The sequence below is a fragment of the Adiantum capillus-veneris genome, chromosome 2 (assembly GCF_014529385.1).
Source record: "Adiantum capillus-veneris isolate H3 chromosome 2, ASM1452938v2, whole genome shotgun sequence".
Lineage (NCBI taxonomy): Eukaryota > Viridiplantae > Streptophyta > Polypodiopsida > Polypodiales > Pteridaceae > Adiantum > Adiantum capillus-veneris.
This window is the reverse complement of record NC_140932.1, coordinates 147,511,118-147,532,771: the sequence shown is the minus strand read 5'-3', so window position 1 is coordinate 147,532,771 and position 21,654 is coordinate 147,511,118. Positions and strand designations below refer to the sequence as shown.

At 42.6% G+C, this 21,654-nt stretch overlaps 1 pseudogene; it reads left to right on the top strand.

The window, feature by feature from the left end:
- Window positions 1–19,852: 19,852 nt before the first annotated feature.
- Window positions 19,853–20,402, top strand: LOC147463818 (uncharacterized; annotated as a pseudogene).
- The last annotated feature ends 1,252 nt before the right edge of the window (window positions 20,403–21,654 follow it).

Genomic DNA, 21,654 nt, shown 5'->3' with positions numbered 1-21,654 from the left:
GGTCTTTTAAGCCCCATTGAAGTACATTGCTCTTTTGCAGATTGTGCCCCTTTGGATCCCTATTTTCCCTCTTTTGGATCCTTGACAGAGACCGGTCTGCTAGCCTTACCAATATTCTAGCTTTTACTCCCGTGGTACTTCCCCATATTAAATGATCAAATTAACATGAGAAAAGCATTTGAGAGTATTAGATATTAGTTTTTATGATAGTATGTCTCCCACTCGTCTCTTCTAATTTTCTTTCCGTTTCCACCATTGCATGTCAACTTTGGGAAAATTCCTACCACCAAGCTTACATAGCTTGAGAAGAAATTGTATCAATTCACAGTTTCAAAAAATGACAATATCATTGAGAATATTGGATACTTTTCTTGGGGTAAGCAAAAATTAGGAATTTGCTTCTACAGTGAGCAAGCCGGTTCACAAGCTCCTTGATAAGTTTTCTTCATCACCTTTTGACACCATCACTCTAGAGTGGGATCCCTTTCCCTCTTTTGAACAATTTATCTTTCTTAAATGACAAATGTTTGAATAAGAGAAAGAATAAGCAAAACAATGCTCTTATTGCTCAAAACAAAGGAAAATAAAAGTGCATCAAGAAATCTTCAACTAACTGTGTGATTGCTTCCATCTACAATCTTATGGTTGAATTTTCTTTTAAAAGGAACACACACTACTGTCATTTTACTTTTTCTAGTAGCTACTTCAGCTTGCTAAACTCAGTTGTTTATAGTAGTTGGCTTATACTGTGCTTACAAGAGTTGATGGATATATTGTCTTATGGGTGATTACCATGCATATTTACCTTGCACTTTCCTCAATGGGTGAATCTGGCTTATACTATGCATGAATGAGTTGATGGTTATATTGTATGGTGGGTGATTACCATCGCACTTTGTCGTAACTGGAAATTGAGAGGAATTCAAGCGAGGCAACACAAGATGTGTCAGGCAGGAAGAGGGAGACATTGGGCAAGAAGGGAGTAGCATAAGCCTTGGCAAAGGACGACTTGCCTGGTGGCAAGGAGTAGCAAAACTGGTCTTTTTTAAAATTGTATGAGCTTCCCACTTCGGAACAAACTTCTCGCACTTTCTTGGCTCAAGGCAAAGATTCCATTTTGCTTGTCAAGGTCGTGGGGTCAACCTCAACCGTTGCTTGCTGATTTTCACTTGTGTTGAGTGCTCCTAAATGGAATCACTGCAGATTTCATGTAAATATAAATTGGAGCCATTAGGTAGCTTACAATATACAGTGCATGTAATCATAACATCACTTGTAAAACTTGAGTTATAAGAATAGTGCAAACGTTCTCATTTCACCTTGCTCCTTACAATTTGGTTATTTCTACCTTCTAGGGTCAAAGAGACCCCAATTTTTTAAAAAAACATGTGCAAGGTTTTTCTAGCGAGGCTCAGAAGGATAATGGCCCACCATTCTAATGGCTTTTAACAGCTTGCTACCTAACCACCTCCAATGAAACCTATTTGACATCTTGATTTATACATCCTTGTTGGCCCTCATAGCTATCACTCGGCTTGCGCATGCACATGCAATGCTAAATCTTGTATCATTGTATTACCAAGATTAATTATACAAGAGCAGTGTTCTCTCAACTTCTATATTTTGAAGTACTATTTTAATCTGAATACACATCTAGTTGTTCATTCCAGTTGTCTATCATCTCTTGATGTCTATTCTTATCATGACGGTTAGTGTCTCGATTCAATCAAGCTCAAACGTCCTTGCAAGTATTCAATTTAAAGTTCACTGTCAAGACGTTGAGTGAAGTAAGTGGATAAAGTGTAGGAACATGGATGAGAATGGAATTGAATTCATGACAGAAAATTTTATATTGAGACTGGACTACATGACATAGAGAATAGTCAAATATAAATACACATATCAAACTCAAATTTTATAGAAGAAATGTCATAAAATCTAATATCTAACCAACCAGCCAAATGATTTTCTCATGTTTAACTGATCATTTAATGTGGGAGAATACACCGGACCAAGGGTTAAGATATAGACATGTGCTTATAGATCTATCTCAAAATGGGGCAAATGGTAAAGGGGCCCAAATGAGAGATGGTCTATCAAAGAGCAATGCTAACCAATGGAGAATAAATACCTTAGGGTTAGCTTCATTGAAGACCTCCAATAGTTAGTGTAAAAGTCCTTTGACCTTAGGTAAGCTAGGGCTATGCTTGAGGTGGGAACCCGGCCCAAGCTTAGGTGCTTGAGGTGCTTGACGTGCTTGATGACTAAGGTGCTTGAGGTGCTTGATGATTGAGATGCTTGAGGTGCTTGTCATGCTTGAGATGTTAGGGTTGTACTTGAGGTAGGAACCCAACCCAAGCTTGAGGGGCTTAAGGGCCAAGCTTGTGGTGGGAACCAAGTCCAAAGTTGAGTGGCTTGAGCTGTGCAAAAGTCAATACTTATCCCTACAAGGAGGGGGCGAGCCCTACAAGAGGGGGTATGAGAGAGAACACACACACACTCACACAAGGCATCCTTGGTACAAAGAAAGCAAAAGGGACACTCGTCAAGTTCCTCCTCATGTTGCCCTCATGGTGTGCCTGAAGCCTATTGGTTGGCCACCCAAGGGGTCAATGATAATTTGGACGGATATGCCGCGCGGACGTCAGCACAGCGAGAACTCACCTAACATGTAATGTCAGCTAAGGAAGAAGCTCGACCCGTAGGCGTGTGGAAGCAATCATAAGGTGTCAACCTACACTCGAACGACTCCTAACCAATTCCTACAGAGGTCTCTACCAATTGTCTAAGTCAAAGCCTTCAAGAGTGCAAGAGAGGAAACTTCCTACAATGCTTTCTAGAGCCGAACACCCATCAAACAATCTCGAAACACCATAGAACTTGAAGGAGACCCTACTAATACCAATAGGTCACTCTCCCTAAGGTCTATGAACCAAAATCCCGACCCAAAACACCCGGTGCAGAAACACATAGGATGTCTGGCCGAAATTTTCAGGTCTTTGTTTTCAAAATCTAAAGTGCCTAAAGTGTAGTTCTACTCAATGTGAATGCGTGGATATGCTGCAATGCAAAATCGGACAACGTATGCTCACCCAAACAACCGATGAAGCTCGTAGAAGGAGCTCGCAAAGCCGGACCGTACGCGCGCAATGTTGGTATTGGCGCGTAGATCTAGTCGGGGGCAGTTGGGGGCAACACGCTACACTTCTCCACACTCGATTCCGACCACCAGAGCACACGTAGCGTCAAGACGAAGCTCACACTCTCTCTCTCGTACACAGTACGCTCACTCACAGACTTCCAACTCGTTTTTAAAATGACAAAAGGTTTTCATTAAGGTCAAAAAGTGGTATATATACCTTACAACTTCTCAAACCCTAAAGTTACAAAATCAACCATCTACTCAATCTAACTATCAAAACTGGGATACAATCTGGAAACTTATGTAAGTCCCAATAATTACAAGGTGAAAAATCGGGTTTTCCTTAATGAATGAATAATTTACAAAAATAATAGTCCTCCGAGTAGTTAGATGCCGTGGGGTGTGTCCAGCTTCTAACACTCCCCCCCTCCTTGCTCATGTCTTCCTCGACATGGCCTTGATCTCCTGCTTCATCTTATCGTTTCCCGCATCTTTAGCAGTGATTCGTACCTGGCATGTAGGTTCAACATTGTTGGGCCAAAGATCTCTGTATTCATGGTGAAGAACCCCGTATAGAATGCTTCTTCAAAATCCTAGAGGTGATAGGATGGTAGAAACATGATTCTTTGATACAGCGCATGTATCACCTCCTTGGAAGGCTGACCTGATAGATCATAAGCACATCTGTATGTATCCTAGAAGAAGAATATGCTGTCGGTCACCTGGTCTGTTTTGAAGGTCTCGAACACTGCTAAGATGTTTCTGCAAATCTTCCTCATCATAATGCATGTCATAATAATCAATATCTAATTCTCCTAAATGATTTTCTCATATTAAACTGATCATTTAATGTGGGGAAGTGCCAGGGGAGAAAAGGCTAGAATATTGGTTAAGCTAGAAGACCGGCCACATTAGGGATCCAAAGGAGGGAAAATAGGGATCCAAAGGGAGGGCCATCTGCAAAAGAGCCATGTGCAACAATGGGCTAAAAAGACCCTAAGGTTCAGCCCATTAAGACTTCCAAAATGCTAAGGTTCCAAAATTCAAAGGTTGTGTCCAAAGGGTTAAAGCTTAGGGGGAATTGGATGCTTTGTGTGCTCTCCAAAGTCAATGCATATCCCTACATGGGAGGGGGCGAGCCCTTCTTCTAGGGGATGAGAGATAAAGTCACACACACACACACACACACACACACACAGGCTCCCTTTACACAAAGGGAATGAGGGACACATGTCAACTCCCTAGGCCACATGCCCACAAGGTGTACCCAGTTTCTATTGGATGACCCTTGAAGTGGACCAATGAGAATTAAGCTAGAGTAAATCTAGTTTAATTAATTTAAAAACATTTAATAAAAGAAACCAATGAGAATTAAGTCTCCTAGAAGACTATTGGGCAGTCTCCCAAGGGGTCCAATGAGCATTCAGGAGCCCAATGGCTTGCATGATTCCTATTGGCCAGGAGGCAAAGGGGTCCAATGTGAGTTTAGTTTAATTATTTAATTACCTAAAGCTCTCACAAAAGGGGAAAGGGGGACACATGTCAAAAGGATATCACTTATGCTGCTTAATGGTGATTGGCTTGACTTGGGGAGGGCCAATGAGGTTGGAGCAAGAGCAAATAGCAAGGGGGCTCGCCCAAGAGAGAGAGGGGGCTGATTTTTGCAAGGCATTATCACACACACACACACACAAGCTCATGTGTGAAGAAAGAGAAGACTATCTCTTCCCAAGCTTTAATGGAGAACTCATCACCTACTCCAAGCTTGTGAGATAGAAGCCTACATCAACACTCTCTTGGCATGTGGATGCAAATCCAACCAAGAGCCAAGCTTCAATGCATGCTCATCTCCTCTACCAAGCTAATTACTAAGCTAAGCTATGCTAATATGAGTGATTATGTGAGGAGATGTACATCTTTCTCGTAAGATACTCCTTCTTCCTCTCAATCTACTCTCATACCGTGCTAGCTCTCACCATCTTCGAAGGTGTGTGAGGTCTTGGGTCTGAGAACGGGGATAATTCAAGTTGTGTTTGTTAAGTGTTTTTCTTAGTGCATGAAGCTTTCATCTTCATTGCACTAGCTAGTCTTGAAGGAACACAAAGAATTGTATTGTACAATGTCTCTCTTGATGGGAGAAACCATAATACAAAGCCTTTTGGAGGGGGGACCGGCTCCATGCAAATCCGGTCCTCAACTGTTGTCATTAACTTAATTTCTCTCTCTTTTGAAGGTATTGTCGATGCTATCTAACTAGGTGTTATGCTTTTTGTTGCTCTCTCCACCCAAGCACTCTTGTAATTCTCATTAGGAATCTATTCTAATGAAATTCCCACTATGTTCATGCTCATTTCCGCTACACACAATTTATTAGGCCATTAAATGTTACATTGGTATCAGAGCACAAGTTTTCTCTTTTCTTGCTCAAGAAGGGAGGTCCTCAAGCTAGCTACAAATGGTTGGTATTATTAATTGCCTGTGAGTAAGTAGAATAGGGATTTTTCAGCCTTGCAGTGCGCCTGCCTTTGTGCAGTTAACGGGGCATCACCGTCGACAGCTATGGTCTTAATAGTGGAGTCCTACGGGGCTTGCCTACGGCTTAACCACTATTGAGCTATTAGAAGCTTGATAGGAGCCGGTGTTGTTTTGGTGTCGAAAGACCCTCTCTTCTATTCCTTGCAATTAATGGTATTCGAGCCGCGGGTACAGTAGCTTGAGTGCTTTTTCTAAAGGGGTAAAGAGGAGTAGCAACTAGGGCTTGAAGTGCCAAAGTACACCTAGAAGTTGTTAGAATGGTTGACAATAGTAAAGAGAGTGAAATTAATGTTGATAACTTTGATTTTGCTTATGAGCAAGCTACTAATGATGCTTCAATGCTTGTTAACTATCTTGTTTCTAGGCTTCAACAAGCCATGGGCAATCCATCTCTCCAAAGTGAAGTGCAACGGCAGCTCCGTGCTCACGGGATTCTCCAAGCTCATCACCATGACGAGAGAACACCTAGGAAGCCTCCTTGTGAGACTACCAAAAGAGGTCTCTCTTTGATTCGGGAAGAAGAAGAGAATCCATACGAAGGGCTCAAGAATTTACTTCTTGATGATGCATCTCCTTCCCAAAGGAGAAATCAAGAGCCTCCACCAAAGGAACGAGAAAGAAGCGAGTCTCCCGCCACCTTGGCGGAGATGGCTCCACGAAGACAGCGGGCTAAACGCTCTCCATCACCACCAAAGCGGAGAAGACCATCATACTCTTCTCCGCGTCATAATTCAAAGAGGGATGATAAAAACCAAGAGAAGAAAAAGGCGAGAAAGAGGACATCCTCTTCTCCATCTTCTTCATCCTCTTCCTCTTATGAAAGCTATGGTGAAGATGACAAAGATCAAGACAAGAAAAAGGCGAGAAAGAGGTCACCCTCTTCTCCACCTTCTTCAAATTCTTCACCTTTTGAAGAAAGTGATGGTGCAACCTTTGAACCATAAAAAAGAAGAGGCCATAGGAAATCCTATGCCGCATGGAAGAGGTCGTCCAAGCTGAATAAATTCAAAGAGGGAGGGAAGAGCATCTCTTTCCTTACCTATGATGGCACCTTTGGTGCTACGGACAAAGTCTTGGCCTTTATCCAGCAATTCGATGCGGCGTTTGGAGATGAGGGCTTCACGGAGTCCTCTAAGCTACGCCATGTAGCTATGTACTTTCAAAAGTCTGCCAGACAATGGTGGTCTAGCCTACGAGCCAACGGTGAAGCTCCACGAACATGGAAAGCTTTAAGAGCTTCCATTATGAAGCAGTTTTTGGCCACCGATGCCAAAGACAAAGTACTCACTGAATGGCGAAGCTTAAAGCTCTCTCCCAATGAATCCATCCACAAATATGTAGACAAGCTTTGGGACCTACAAATCAAAGCCACTGTCTTCAAAAAGTTGGATTTTGGAGAGCAAAAGCAACAATTTTGTGCGGGCTTAACCGAAGAAATGGAGGAGTATGTCAACTCCCAAAGGCCACGTACCATATCGGCGGTAATACACCACACTATGGTGGCCTCTCGAATCAATTTCCAAACGGGGGCTAAAAGAAATAATAAGCCCCCGGAAAACAAGGGTTCCAATGAGCCTAAGGGGAAGGACAATGTCCAAAAGTCTCGTAAGGGCAATTCCAACAAAGCTAAAGAGAAGGGAGTTTACAAAGGTAAGAATAAACTCTCTCTTGAAGAGCTTGAGAGTTATCGTAAGGATAACCGGTGTTTCAAGTGCGGCGAACAAGGGCATGCGTACCGCTCTTGTCCCCAAAAGAAAAACCGCCAAGATCCTCTAGAGCTTCCTTGGTTGAAATCCAAGAGGAGGAGACTCACCAAACTCACCACAAAGGATCTCCTCTATGCCATGCTTGGGGAAAGGTAAGAGAACATGATGCTTTTATTCTCTTTGACCCCGGTTCTACTCACAATTTTATATCTATGGAGTTAGCCACCAAGCTAGGCATACAATCCTACGAGATGGGAGATGTCCTACCCGCAGAAAGTGCCTTCAAGGGGCAAGAAGCTTCAGTCACTCCCTTAATTGGGAAATTGAGGCTTCATGTCCAAGGCTATGTGGACAAAGAGGACTTCTTTATCTCTCCTCTCAAGCATGAGGATGTAATCCTAGGGGCACCATGGTTTGACCGCCTGGCTGCCGATGTTAAATTTCCTGAAAGGAGAATCTCCTTTAAGTTCAGGGAAAAAGACATGTATATAGATGCTAAGGAAATGGGTAACACCATCCCCATTGTACATACACCAGCTTTCAACAAGTCAATAAAGAGCTCTATTTCCGTGTACATGATTTTTGTTAAAGATTCTCAAAATGAACCTAATGCTTTAACAAAAGAAAATAAAAGCAACCAAAAGGAATTAGAGTTATCTAATTTTCTCAAGGGGTTTCAAGATGTTTTTATTGATGACATCCCTTGTGAGCTACCTCCTAAACGAGGTAATGATGACCATGCAATTGAACTTCTTCCAGGAAGTTCACCGCCTAACAAACCTCCTTATAGAGTTTCTCAAGCTCAACAAGAGGAGATTATGCGGCAAGTGCTCATCTCCATTTTGCTCACCTGTGCTATTAGTGCAAAAGAAAGACGGCACATATCGTATGTGTGTCGACTATAGAGCACTAAATAGGATCACTATCAAGAATAGGTTTCCCGTTCCATGGGTAGAAGACCTGTTTCATAAGCTACAAGGATCGACCTACTTCAGTAGGATTGACCTAAAAAGTGGCTATCATCAAATAAGGATAGTTGATCAAGACACTGTAAAGACCGCATTTCGCACCACATTTGGTCTTTACGAATACATTGTCATGCCTTTTGGCTTGACCAATGCACCAGCCACATTCAACTGCTTGATGGAGAAGTTGTTCAGGCCTCATCGAACCTTCACTGGAGTGTTCTTTGATGATATTATCATCTACTCTAATTCATTGGAGGAACACAAGCAACACCTCCAGGTAATATTTCAAGTTTTAAGAGAGAATAAACTTTATGGTAATCGAAAGAAAAGTGAATTTTTCTTGCAAGAGATTCAGTATTTAGGTCATATTATCTCTCAAGATGGCATCCAAATGGATCCATCTAGCTTACGAAGGGCACCCCAAAGATAATCAACTATGCAACATACATACATGACAGCTTAGTAAAGATGGGCAACAAAAAGCCAACATACATAGTGCCAGGAGAACTGATCGCCAAGGTGGTTTATGGGGCACTACACGCTAAAGGAAGGTGGCCTGACCCCCCATCTCAGAATGATTGGCTGAGAATCAAAGAAGACAAGGAAGATGAGCCGCAAAGGGCACCAAGGGTGGCTACGAGATTGAAGAGACGGCTGGAGCCAGTTGAAGAGGAGCAACCTGAGCAGAAGAAAGGAAAAGAGTTTGCTCAAGTGCCGGCCAAAGAAACCAGGTCTAGAAAGCGGCAAGACTCGAGAGGCTGATGGATAGTTTCCGAGCAGAAAGAGCCCTCAAGGGTGATTTAAACAAACTCTGGAAGCCATCTCTCGACTCTATGTCCAGATCTTCTAGAAGAGTGCAAAGGGACCGCTTTGAAGATTATATCAAGAATTTCGAGATTCTTGATGCTGCAGCGGAAAACATTCCCCATGTCCCTTTCACCGAGGAGGAAGTGGAGCAGATAAGGCACACATTGCTAGATGAACAAGAAAGCCAAGAAAGAGAAAGAAAAACAAAAGCAGATAGGGACTTAAAGGGAAAACCGGTAGCTTTACCAGATAGCCCTAAACCTAGCCCACAGCTATCTCCACCGCCCTCACCACCTCCCAGCAGCCCTCCACCAGAAGATAAGGAGGTTGAGGACCAACAAGATGAAAGGCAAAGCTGAGGAGCAAGAGCAAAGCTAGGAACCTGAGCCAAAGGAAGAGGCCAAGCCTGAGTCTGAGCAAAAAGGATTAGATGAGGCCTACTACACATTTTTGGACCTGCTAGCTGCAGGCTATACAAGGGAAGAAGCCGCCACAGTTGCATTCGACCTAGCGAGGACAGGGCATAAAGAACAGATGCAAGGCATCCGGATAGTGGAGCTAAAAGAAATTGCTACCGACACGGTAGACCTGCACCCACCCTCCAATGACTGGGACGTGGTGATGACAAAGCTAGCTGGATTGCGAGCACAATCCATGGCTTCGGAGAAAGAAATGACAACTCTCAAGGCCACTGAAGAACAAATAAAAAAGGAGGTAGATTCTTTGCAAACACAAAGCCAAAGGCAAAAAGAGAGAGAAGATGACCTGCAGGCCAGCTTGGCAACGGCTCTACAAAACTGCCAAGCAATGGAAGAAGCAAATGAGGCAGCAGCAAAAAGAATACAAGCAGCTGAAGAAGAGTGTCTGCATCTCAACAAGTCATTGCGAGATGCCGAAAGAGAAAGGGATAATCTGACACTACAGCTGGCCGAAGAATCGAAAGAAGTAGAGGCCATGAGAAATGCCAAAGAAAAAGCAGAGATAGAACAAGAAGCAAGCCTGGATGAGGTTGAGCTCAAGGAACAACTAAAAGTCAAAGATCAAACCATCCAGAGGCTGCGAGCATCACCTACTAGAGTCAGAGCTATGAGCTTGACTCAAATCATTTCCGAGAGTCAACTATATGAAGAGCAAATGCAGGAACTTCAGAAGGAGCTGACTCTCGAGAAAAAGCAGAGGTTAATGATGGCTGAAGGTTCTATCGTAATGCAAACAAGAATGGAGGAGGGCCAAAAAGCCCTGCAAGAAGAAGTGGAAAACATAAAGAAAAAGCTCGAGGAGGTGGAAAGAGTAAACGCTGAACTTAATGACCTCCTCGTGAATATGGGCGGAGAAGCTGAAGCGGAAAAGCAAACACTCCTCAAGCAAATTGAGGAGTTGAAAGGCCAACAAGGAGGAGAAGCAGAAAGCTCAGGGCCAGCCGCCAATGAGGGCATCGACGTCAAAAATGTGGCAGATCCTGTGGACACACACATACAAGAGGAAAGCATAGTAGGATCCTCTCAAGAGCCACAAGATCTAACACAAGAAGCGGAGGAAAAATTGTGTAAGGCAATAGAGGAAGAGCTAAGAGAAAGCACGAAGGAAGCCTTGGAATGGGAGTAGAGGGTCTTCAAATCTATGACAATTCAGAAGATCGACGCTAGCAATCTAAGGTGCGAGTGGCTTCAACCATCTCTCCCATATCCATTACTGAAATATGAGGCAGCAACAATAAACAAGCGGATCAGAGAAGGGCCAACGGAACCTCTCTACAATGCAGACACCTCAAAGCTTATAGTGGATTCTCAGCCAAAGTGGAGGAAGGCTTGGCTTACCAAGTACCCACAATACCTAATCCACCTGGTAGAGGCACCTAAAGATATCAGATACAATCTCAGCTTCTGTCCCCTACCAAGGGTTAGGACGTGGAAGGCACAACAAATTTTTCAAAGAAGCCAACCCACTTGGTTGAATTACCCAAAGCTGCCGGGCGTGAAGACAGGTGAGAGAATAAGTGTCCAATACATGGTGAAAACCCTAACGGGTGCCATAAAGTTGTTCACTGTCTCACCTAACCTTACATGCATTGTAACATTTAATGGCCTAATAACTTGTGTGTAGCGGAAATGAGCATGAACATAGTGGGCATTTCATTAGAATAGATTCCTAATGAGAATTACAAGAGTGCTTGGGTGGAGAGAGCAACAAAAAGCATAACACCTAGTGTAATGTAATTAGCCTATTCAACTTGAGAATAGCGGAAATTAATGAGAATACTTTCGAGAAATAACTTTGTGAGCATAACGGGTAGACATAATTGAAGATAGCAACATAATCATAGCAATTAGTTAACTTGGCATGATCAATACTTTTGCAAGAGAGAGAATTTAGAGAACATGACAACAGTTGAGGACCGGATTTATGTGGAGCCAGTCCCCCCTCCAATAGGCTTTTGTATTATGATTTCTCCCATTAAGAGAGACTTGTTACAATACATTCTTTGTGTTCCTTGTGACCTAGGTGATGCAATGAAGATGCAAAGCTTCATGCATCACAATCATAGCATAACATGAACTTGAAGAAAGCTTTAATTGTCCCAAGCCTCAGTCCCAAGACCTCAAACACCTTCGAAGGTGGAGAGAGCTAGCAGGGAATGAGGGTAGGGAAGAGGAAGAAGAAACATTTCATAGGAGAAAGAACTAGTTCCTCACTTATCATACTCTTGTTGCTAGCATACATAATAGCATAGTAATGAAGAAGAAGGAGATGACAAGCTCAAGCATTAAAGCATGGCTCTTGGTTGGATTTGCACTCCATAGCCAAGAGTGTTGGTGTAGGCTCTCAACCTCTACTTGCTTGGAGAGGGAGCTCTTGCACTTTGCATAGCACACAATGAGAGTGATTGTGAGTGTGTGTGGGTGAGTATACCCCTCAAGCAAGCCCCTAGCTAGCTTGGGTCGACCCCCCCTTGTAGCTCATGCTTGAAGCTCATTGGACCCCTCCAGGCCTAGCCAATCACAAGCAGGAGCCATTACAAGCAACATGGGTAGCCTTGGGACAAGTGTCCCCCTTTCCCCTTTGAGAGAGAGGACTTGATAAATGCAAAATCAATTAGATAATTCAAGTAATTTATCATTGGACCCCTTTCAAGCAACACATGAAGGTAACATGGGTAGGGACCTGACATGTGTCCTTGCTTCCTCTTCAAGTTGGGGCTTCCCTTGTGTGTGTGAGTGGGTGTTCTCTCTCTAGCCCCTACGAAAAGGGCTCGCCCCCCCTCTTGTAGGAATGCTTTTGACTTTAGGTGATCAAGCACCTTACTCACCAAGCATGACAAAGCACTTGAACTAGGGGGTGTTCCCACAAGCATCTCAGGCAAGCTTCTCAAGGCACCTCAAGTACCTTAATCATGCAGCAAGTCAAGCACCTCAAGCATGGAGCCAGTCAAGCACCTCAAGCATCTTAATCAAGCACCTCAAGCATGACAAACACCTCAAGCACGACAAGCACCTCAAGCAGGACAAGCACCTCGAGCTTGGGCCGGGTTCCCACCTCAAGCTCAGCCCTAGCTTACCTAAGGTCAAAGGACTTTTACACACATTTATTGGAGGTCTTCAATGAAGCTAACCCTAAGGTCTTATGCTCCATTGGTTAGCCTTGCTCTTTGATAGACCATCTCCCTTTTGGGCCCCTTTACCATTGGCCCCGTGTTGAGATAGATCTATAAGCACATATCTATATCTTAACACTTGTTCCCGTTTATTCTCCCACATTAAGTGATCAATTTAATATGAGAAAATCATTTGGGTTGGTTAGATATTAGATTTTATGACACCTAGTTAGATAGGATTGACAATACTTTCAAAAGAGAGAGAAATAAAGCTAATGACAATAGTTGAGGACCGGATTTGCATGGAGCCGGTCCCCCCTCCAAAAGGCTTTGTATTATGGTTTCTCCCATCAAGAGAGACATTGTACAATACAATTCTTTGTGTTCCTTCAAGAATAGCTAGTGCAATGAAGATGAAAGCTTCATGCACTAAGCAAAACAATTAACAAACGCAGCTTGAATTATCCCCGTTCTCAGACCCAAGACCTCACACACCTTCGAAGATGGTGAGAGCTAGCAGGGTATGAGAGTAGATTGAGAGGAAGAAGGAGTATCTTACGAGAAAGATGTACATCTCCTCACATAATCACTCATATTAACATAGCTTAGTTTAGTAATTAGCTTGGTAGAGGAGATGAGCATGCATTGAAGCTTGGCTCTTGGTTGGATTTGCATCCACATGCCAAGAGAGTGTTGATGTAGGCTTCTATCTCACAAGCTTGGAGTAGGTGATGAGTTCTCCATTAAAGCTTGGGAAGAGATAGTCTTCTCTTTCTTCACACATGAGCTTGTGTGTGTGTGTGTGTGTGTGATAATGCCTTGCAAAAATCAGCCCCCTGTCTCTCTTGGGCGAGCCCCCTTGCTATTTGCTCTTGCTCCAGCCTCATTGGCCCTCCCCAAGTCAAGCCAATCACCATTAAGCAGCATAAGTGATATCCTTTTGACATGTGTCCCCCTTTCCCCTTTTGTGAGAGCTTTAGGTAATTAAATAATTAAACTAAACTCTCATTGGACCTCTTTGCCTCCTAGCCAATAGGAATCATGCAAGCCATTGGGCTCCTGAATGCTCATTGGACCCCTTGGGAGACTGCCCAATAGTCTTCTAGGAGACTTAATTCTCATTGGTTTCTTTTATTAAATGGTTTTAAATTAATTAAACTAGATTTACTCTAGCTTAATTCTCATTGGTCCACTTCAAGGGTCATCCAATAGAAATTGGGTACACCTTGTGGGCATCTGGCCTAGGGAGCTGACATGTGTCCCTCATTCCCTTTGTGTAAAGGGAGCCTCTGTGTGTGTGTGTGTGTGTGTGTGACTTTCTCTCTCATCCCCTAGAAGAAGGGCTCGCCCCCTCCCATGTAGGGATATGCATTGACTTTGGAGCGCACACAAAGCATCCAATTCCCCCTAAGCTTTAACCCTTTGGACACAACCTTTGAATTTTGGAACCTTAGCATTTTGTCTTAATGGGCTGAACCTTAGGGTCTTTTTAGCCCATTGTTGCACATGGCTCTTTTGCAGATGGCCCTCCCTTTGGATCCCTATTTTCCCTCCTTTGGATCCCTACTGTGGCCGGTCTGCTAGCTTAACCAATATTCTAGCCTTTTCTCCCCTGGCACTTCCCCACATTAAATGATCAGTTTAATATGAGAAAATCATTTAGGAGAATTAGATATTGATTATTATGACATTACCTCTCTCTTGAAATCATAGTCGTCCTCGACTATGGTGTAGAGAAGATAAAGCATATTCATGAGTCCTTTTCTTAGCGGGTAGAGGATCCCTATGTTACCCTACGACATCATTCCACAATGGATGACTATTCCATTTGGTGCTTGAGAGCCTGAGGCTACCGCAAGCATGTCTGCACATTAGTCCTATCAGCCTTCCATAGTAGAGTGACAAGCTCTACTTGGTGTTTGGGAGACGTCGTCTCCACAAACTTGATCTAAGCATGCATACTACTTCATTTTTGTGCACAATTAAGAAAAAGAGAGTCTTATAAGACAAAAACTTTGTTCATTTTTAACATTTTGTACATTTGCTTACTCTTGGGAAGCATTGACAAGGTTTAGGTTATCCTTTAATTGTATGCCTTGCATCCATCTAGCATCTTCAAAAGGATAATTCTTAAACTTAATAAGATATCGTCGGATAGTCTTACCGCCTCTTAGTACCTTGTCTTCATGTTGGAGAATGGACTCGGGCTGCAGCACCTCCTCTTGGTCCTCGATCTCCGGTGGGTCTTCAATAGTTGGTTCTTGAGGTGGATCTCCTTTGTAAGGCTTTAATAGGCTCACATGAAAAGCATTGTGTATGAGCCAATGATCTGGCAACTTGAGTTGATAGGCCATCTCATTGATTGGCCTAGAAATCTGAAAGGGACCATGGTACCTTTTTGCTAATTTAGCATAGTACTTTTGGTGGCCTGTAGGATTCTTGCCCGTCGTGTGCCTTAATCGAGCCTTGGGAAACTTTAACAAGACCCAATCGTTTTCTTTAAAGGCTTGGGCTCTTCGGTGCTTGTCAGCAACAGCCTTTTGTCTTTGCTGTGAGATAGAGATAGCATCCTTAATCTTTTGGAAAGATTCTTGTAGGTCTCGGCTATACTCATCTGCAGCGAAGATCTTCCCATGTACCTTAAGTAGCAAGGGACTTTTTGATCTTCCCTCAATTACCTCGAAAGGTGCTTTTCCCATGGAAGCATGTACAGTGTTATTGTAAGCATACTCCACTAACGGTAAGTACTTCTCCCATTGGGATCTTTGATCTGCTTCCGTTACATAGGCTTTTAGTAGATCGAGAATGGTTAGGTTAGCTATTTCACTTTGGCCATCCATTTGTGGATGATAGGCCGAAGAGAAGTTTAGCCTTGTCCCTAAATTCTCAAAGAGACCCTTCCAGAAATTACTGGTCATTCTAGGATCTCTATCCGACACTATGGACATTGGCAAGCCATGGTACTTGAAAATTTGTGAAATGAAGAGGGTTGCCATTTGATGGGCTTTGATAGTCTTTTTGACAGGTATAAAATGAGCTTGTTTGCTGAACCTGTCTACTATTGTCCATATTCCCGTATTCCCATGGATAGACTTAGGCAATCCAAAGATAAAATCCATGGATATGCTCTCCCATGGTGAATTAGGGATTGGCAAGGGTTGAAGCAATCCAAGTTGCTTCCCTCTATCAAATTTTGTCTTTTGATATACCACACATTTAGAAACATACTCTTGTATGTTCACTTTCATGGTAGGCCAATAGAAATATGTTTCAATTCCCTTTAAGGTAGACTGAATCCCTCTATGCCCCACATAAGGTGGAGCATGAGATTCATACATTACTTTCTCACGTAGTGAGTTAGTAACGCATAGTCTATTGCCATAGAGAAGATAACCATCTTGTAAGGTAAATGGTTCTTCTTTCTTCCCCAATGCAAGGGCTGAAATCACATCTCTAAAATCGGGATCAATAGCATACTCATCTATCATTGAAGATAGATCATTGTGAGTTGCTATGGAAACCGCATTCACTCTCAGCCGTCTTGAGAGTGCATCAGCTACTTGATTATTCTTGCCATCAATGTGAGCAATATGAAAATGAAATTGCGAAAGGAAATTTACCCACCTCATTTGTTTGTCAGAGAGCTTGGTCTGCGTCATGAAGTACTTAAGACTTTGATGATCCATTCGCAAAATGAAAGGAGTCCCCAATAAATAGTGCTTCCATGAGTCTAAGGCATGTAGTACTGCAAGGAGTTCCTTTTCATATATGCCTAGAGCTTGCTCAATAGGTTCGAGCCTTCGACTCTCATAGCCTATGGCATGTCCTTCTTGGAGCAAAACAGCTCTAAGACAATCACCACAAGCATCACATTGGACCTCAAATGGTTTTGAGAGGTCCGGTAGTGTAAGCACAGGTTGAGAGATAAGCTTTTCTTTAAGCTTTTCAAAAGCATTGTTCTCCTTAGCAGACCATGTATACCTAACGCTTTTCTTTGTTAGGTCATGTAATGGTCCCGCAATTTGTGAGAAATTTTCTATGAAGCGTCTATAGTATGCACACATACCTATAAAGCTTCTTAGTTCATGAAGATTCCTTGGTTTAGGCCATCCTTTTATTACCTATTGCCCAAGTAAACGTTGTGGCAATTGCCCTGGCGGCATCCTGTACTTCTGTGGCCTCTTAGTGCACATGTGGAAGTACTGGTTGTACAACTGGCTCATAATTGCCACCTTTGGGTTGGCAATGTCTTCAAAGGTGTAATTTGCCTTTTTCTCTTTGTACACTTTGACTTCATCCCTTCTTTTTGTCTCACTGTCTCCCTCATTGGAGAGGTCTAGTGCATGGGCTACCACCCGCTCCGTGATTATGATCTCTGTATCTGGTCTGCCTTGTAAATCTGTTACCTTGGCCATTCCATCCTCTTTGATGCTTGTTACAAACTCCCATACTCTTTTGATGTCCACTCCTGCTGGTATTGCTTCGAAGTAGTTGTGGAGGTCAATTTTCTCCAAGTAGCCAGCCATTTTTCTTCGTACAAATTCATTGAGTTCTCTTGAAAGCATTGGTAGCTCTATTACATTGCCTTCATTGTCTTTGAACACCCCCTGGTAGATCTTTAGGTCATTTGACTCTAACAAATCTTCTTGTATCCAGGTGCTGGTGGGCTTTAGTGTTCCCTCTGGAATGACAAAGGGTTCCACTTCGTCTAGATAATCTTTGATGGTCATTCTTTTCCTCTTTGCCGGTGACTTCGAGGCTGCCATAGATCCTGTTGCACTCAGTAGTCCGAAGTTAGCGTTTTTTCCATATTAGCTGCGAAACTGAGTTTTACTTATCCAAATGACTTGAAAATTGAAATTAAAGCTTAAAAGGAACTTGTGAAGCTGTGCATGTGCTCACAGTGCAAATCTGGTCAAAAATATCCATGTAGACATCCTACGCGTAGGATGTCTTTTTCATCAGAATTGGTTCATACTTGACATGCAGGTAGTGTAAGGCTCATGGAACATGGTTATAGGCTTGTATTTGAATTTGGATATCAAAAAAGTTGATTTTTGGGTTGAATCAAGCTTTAGGTCACAATTTGGGTAGAATGTCCATCATAGGTAGCAATTGATGTCCAAATGGGTTAAAAATTGGTATATGGGCTCATTGCACCATGGTATTGGCTCCCATGATGTCATTCTTTGCACAGAAGGCTAAATTTATGCTTGAGACATCCTACGCGTAGGATGTCTTTTTCATCAAAATGACATGAAACTTGTTCTGTGGGTTGTCCTTGGCCTATGGAACATGGCCATGTTCTTGCATTTGAATTTGGACAAGATTTGATGCTTGTAAGGCTCTGTGAGGTATTTTTGGGCTCAAAAAGTGTATCTTGAAGGTGTTGAGGGTCAAAAGTGATTAGAATGGCTTCAAACTTGACATATGGGCTCTTGATGATGAGGTAATTGGATCTGTAATGATAAAACATCCCTTGCATGTCAAAAAGGTCAATTAGACATCCTACGCGTAGGATGTCTATTTCATCACAATTATGAAAATTGAATACTCAAGACACGCAGTCTCTTCATACTTGAAACGTATATAATTCATTTTCATGTGGCATACCTCCTCTCAAAAATAGCCCACCAGCAATTTGACACCTAGATTTTGCAAAAACATCAACACACAACCTCGTAAGCCTACAATGCCATATGAGAGCCTCCTAAAGCTTGAAACAACTCCACTTTTGTAAGCAAGAAAAAAAAACTTCTAAAGCAAGCGGAAACAAGCGCACTCTCACTCTCTCTCCTCTCAACTTCGCAGTGCAACATCCTTGAGTTGCCCTCCCTTTCCACTTGGCTTGATCTGCTCATGTTGCTTCTGGAACCACTTTCCATGAGAACAATTTCTTGTCTAACTAGACTTTTGCGATCATTAAATAGAATCAATCGGATCTAGAGCCAAATGCAAGTTCTTTTGCACAGGAAAGGCCCAAGTCTCAACTGCATTTGCCTGCTAGATGGAGAGGTAAAGTCATGAAGCAACAATTTCTTAAAAGCTCCTACTATTGAAAACACCCAAGGTCCTAGGATATTCAGGCCAAGATTAAGGAATCTTTTAGTCCTAAATCACATAATGGAAATTTAAAGCTTCCAAAGCTTGCCAGATACTTTGCAGCAGCACGTAAACAAGAGAAACCATCGCAAGAGCACAATTGTTTCTTCTACATGCCAACGTCTGTTACTACAATTTAATGCCCCAATCCCTACAATCATGGAAATAAAAAAGCCTTGCATTGCTCGCCATCAATTTGCAGTGGTGGTTGTACTGTCATCCGTCCTCAACACTCAATATTATGCCGTCTCACAATCATTTGCCTAAGGGCACGTAGTTGACTGATCTCCTGCCGCAAACCATATATCCCCTGCATGGTACTGCCTGCTACAATAGCTCTATGGTCTACTTCACATTTTAAAAAAGTGCTCGAAAAAAACCTAGGTTTAGTGTAATCCCACCTACAAATTTTAAAATTTACCTCTAAATTTTATATTTGAAGGAGAGAAACCTACAAAATGTTGAAAAAATTAGTGTAATTCTTTGTAAAAACCTTCAAATTTTGTCAATTTACTTGTGTTGTTTCACATATGTGGGTTTGCCAAGTTTTTGGAAAAACGTTTTTTTTTAGCACTGCGCATGACCCTACCCTTCCCTGGTTTGCTGCTGCAACCATTCCGCGCCAGCGCGGAATGGTTGCAGCAGTAAGCTAGAGAGGGATCATTTTTATAAAAAGAAAACGTGTGGCTTGCTGCGAGAGAGAGAGAGAGAGAGAGAGAGAGAGAGAGAGAGAGAGAGAGAGAGAGAGAGAGAGAGAGAGAGAGAGAGAGCGCTGCCCTCGTCCTGCAGGTGGCCCTCATTGGGATCTCCACCTTGCACAAAGAGAGAGAGAGAGAGAGAGAGAGAGAGAGAGAGAGAGAGAGAAGTGGCAATCCCTTCTCTTCCACTTTGTCTGTTACGGTTTGGGCTCCCATGCGGGCTGCTTCATTTGCCTCGGCGTTGTTTAACAAGATCTTAGCTTGTGAAGCTTGTGTTGTGATGCCCCTCTCGTCACCCCCTGCTCTGTCCCGTCACCCGCTTGCTTTGTCCCACCTCAACACTACCCTGCCTACGTCCTGCTCTGCATTACGATGCCCTCTTGGCCTATCGGGCCTCAACACTACCCTGCTTGCATCCTTTGCCTGTAGCACACCTTCACTGGCATCTCCGTCGGGCAAGCCCAACACCCAATGCAAAGAGAGAGAGAGAGAGAGAGAGAGAGAGAGAGAGAGGGAGGGAGGCGATGGACTAGAATCACTTCTGTGCGGAGTGTGATGGCACAAGGAGCGCTAAAAGTCTCTGAGATGGAGGAAGAGAGGATCTGTATCAAGCCCCTTCTTCTCGTTCGAGTCTCTGGCTTTTCGTCTTTCTCTACAATGATGTCACTTTCCTGCTGATGACTTTGATGTGGGAGCTTGCACTCACTTTGTTATTCCCGGATTTGGACGGATGTGCATTGTGCATCACATTTGTCTCTGCCAATGACATGTGCTCCAACTATGCCATTTTGTACTGGCCCTTGTGCGGTAGGAAGCTTGCCATTTTCATCTGATGGTCAAGCTAGGCTTTAAATCTTTGAAAATGTAGAATCTTGCAGATGCAGTTTGATGATTGTCGACCCTTCACACGAAGGTAAAGGCACTCAACCTTGTAGTTGAATGTATACATCATAATGTGTTGAGCAATTCTTTGAGGAAGTGATTGCCATGCCATTGCACCGTCAAGATTAATTTCAGGGAGGTGATAAATCAAAAGAGAGAGAGAGAGAGAGGAATTTCCTGTTACCAAAATGTCCCTCTAATTTGTGGTTATTCTCAAAATACCCCTCACCAAAAATTCCCAAAATACCCTTCAATTTCTTCAAATTTCCCAAAATACTCCTTGCTTGGAAATTTATCTGGCCAACAATGTTTTCCTGTCATGACCGCCCATGACATTTATAACCTAGTAAACATCTCTAAAAACAAAGTTTTGAAGTTTTTTCTAACTTCTCATAGGAAAATTGGTTCTTTCTTAATAGAAGATGATATAACTAGGATTTGATATGGTATTATGGTCTCTTAAAATGAAATTGCTAATCTTTTATAGACACGAATGTCTTTACTTGTGACCCCATTACTAAATAGTTTCGTCTAAAAAACTTAAAAATAACTCTCCCTTGTCAGAAATATAAGTATATGCAAAAATCTAGGCTAACCCATCCCAAATGGTACAAGGGTATACTAGCAAATTTTGAAATTTGAGGGGTACTTTGCGAATTTCCAACAAATTAGACAAGTATTTTGGTAATTTTTCCTAAAAAATATCATCATCCTCGGTAGATTCTATGTTTTGAGGTTTATGTAAGATCATACATGCATATCTCCCGTTTTGACCTACTAAAATTCTCTATTAATGATGAGTCCTTTCTAAAGAAATCGATAGGATACTAGCATCCAACTACGCCTCACATACTTGTTCAGAGAGAGAAGGGTACTAACCAGAGTTGTACTTTTCCACCATAGTAGTGCACACCCTTGTCGACACATTCCCCTTTCTAGGAGGTACGAGAGAGAGAGAGAGAGAGAGAGAGAGAGAGAGAGTCGATAAGGCCACAAAAATAATAGATAGGCTCAACATTCTTGGAGGGGCAGATCATATTATAATTGTGATCAACTCTAGCATCTTGATGTATCGTTCCAAAATTCTAATTGTTTTTGAAAGAAAGATGAATGAGCAATTTCTACTAGGGCAACAAGTGCCCACAAAAAAAGGTACAAACTTTGGTGGACAATGGCTATTATTTTGTTGAAATACGCTCGATTTTTTGTTTGCTCGAAAAAA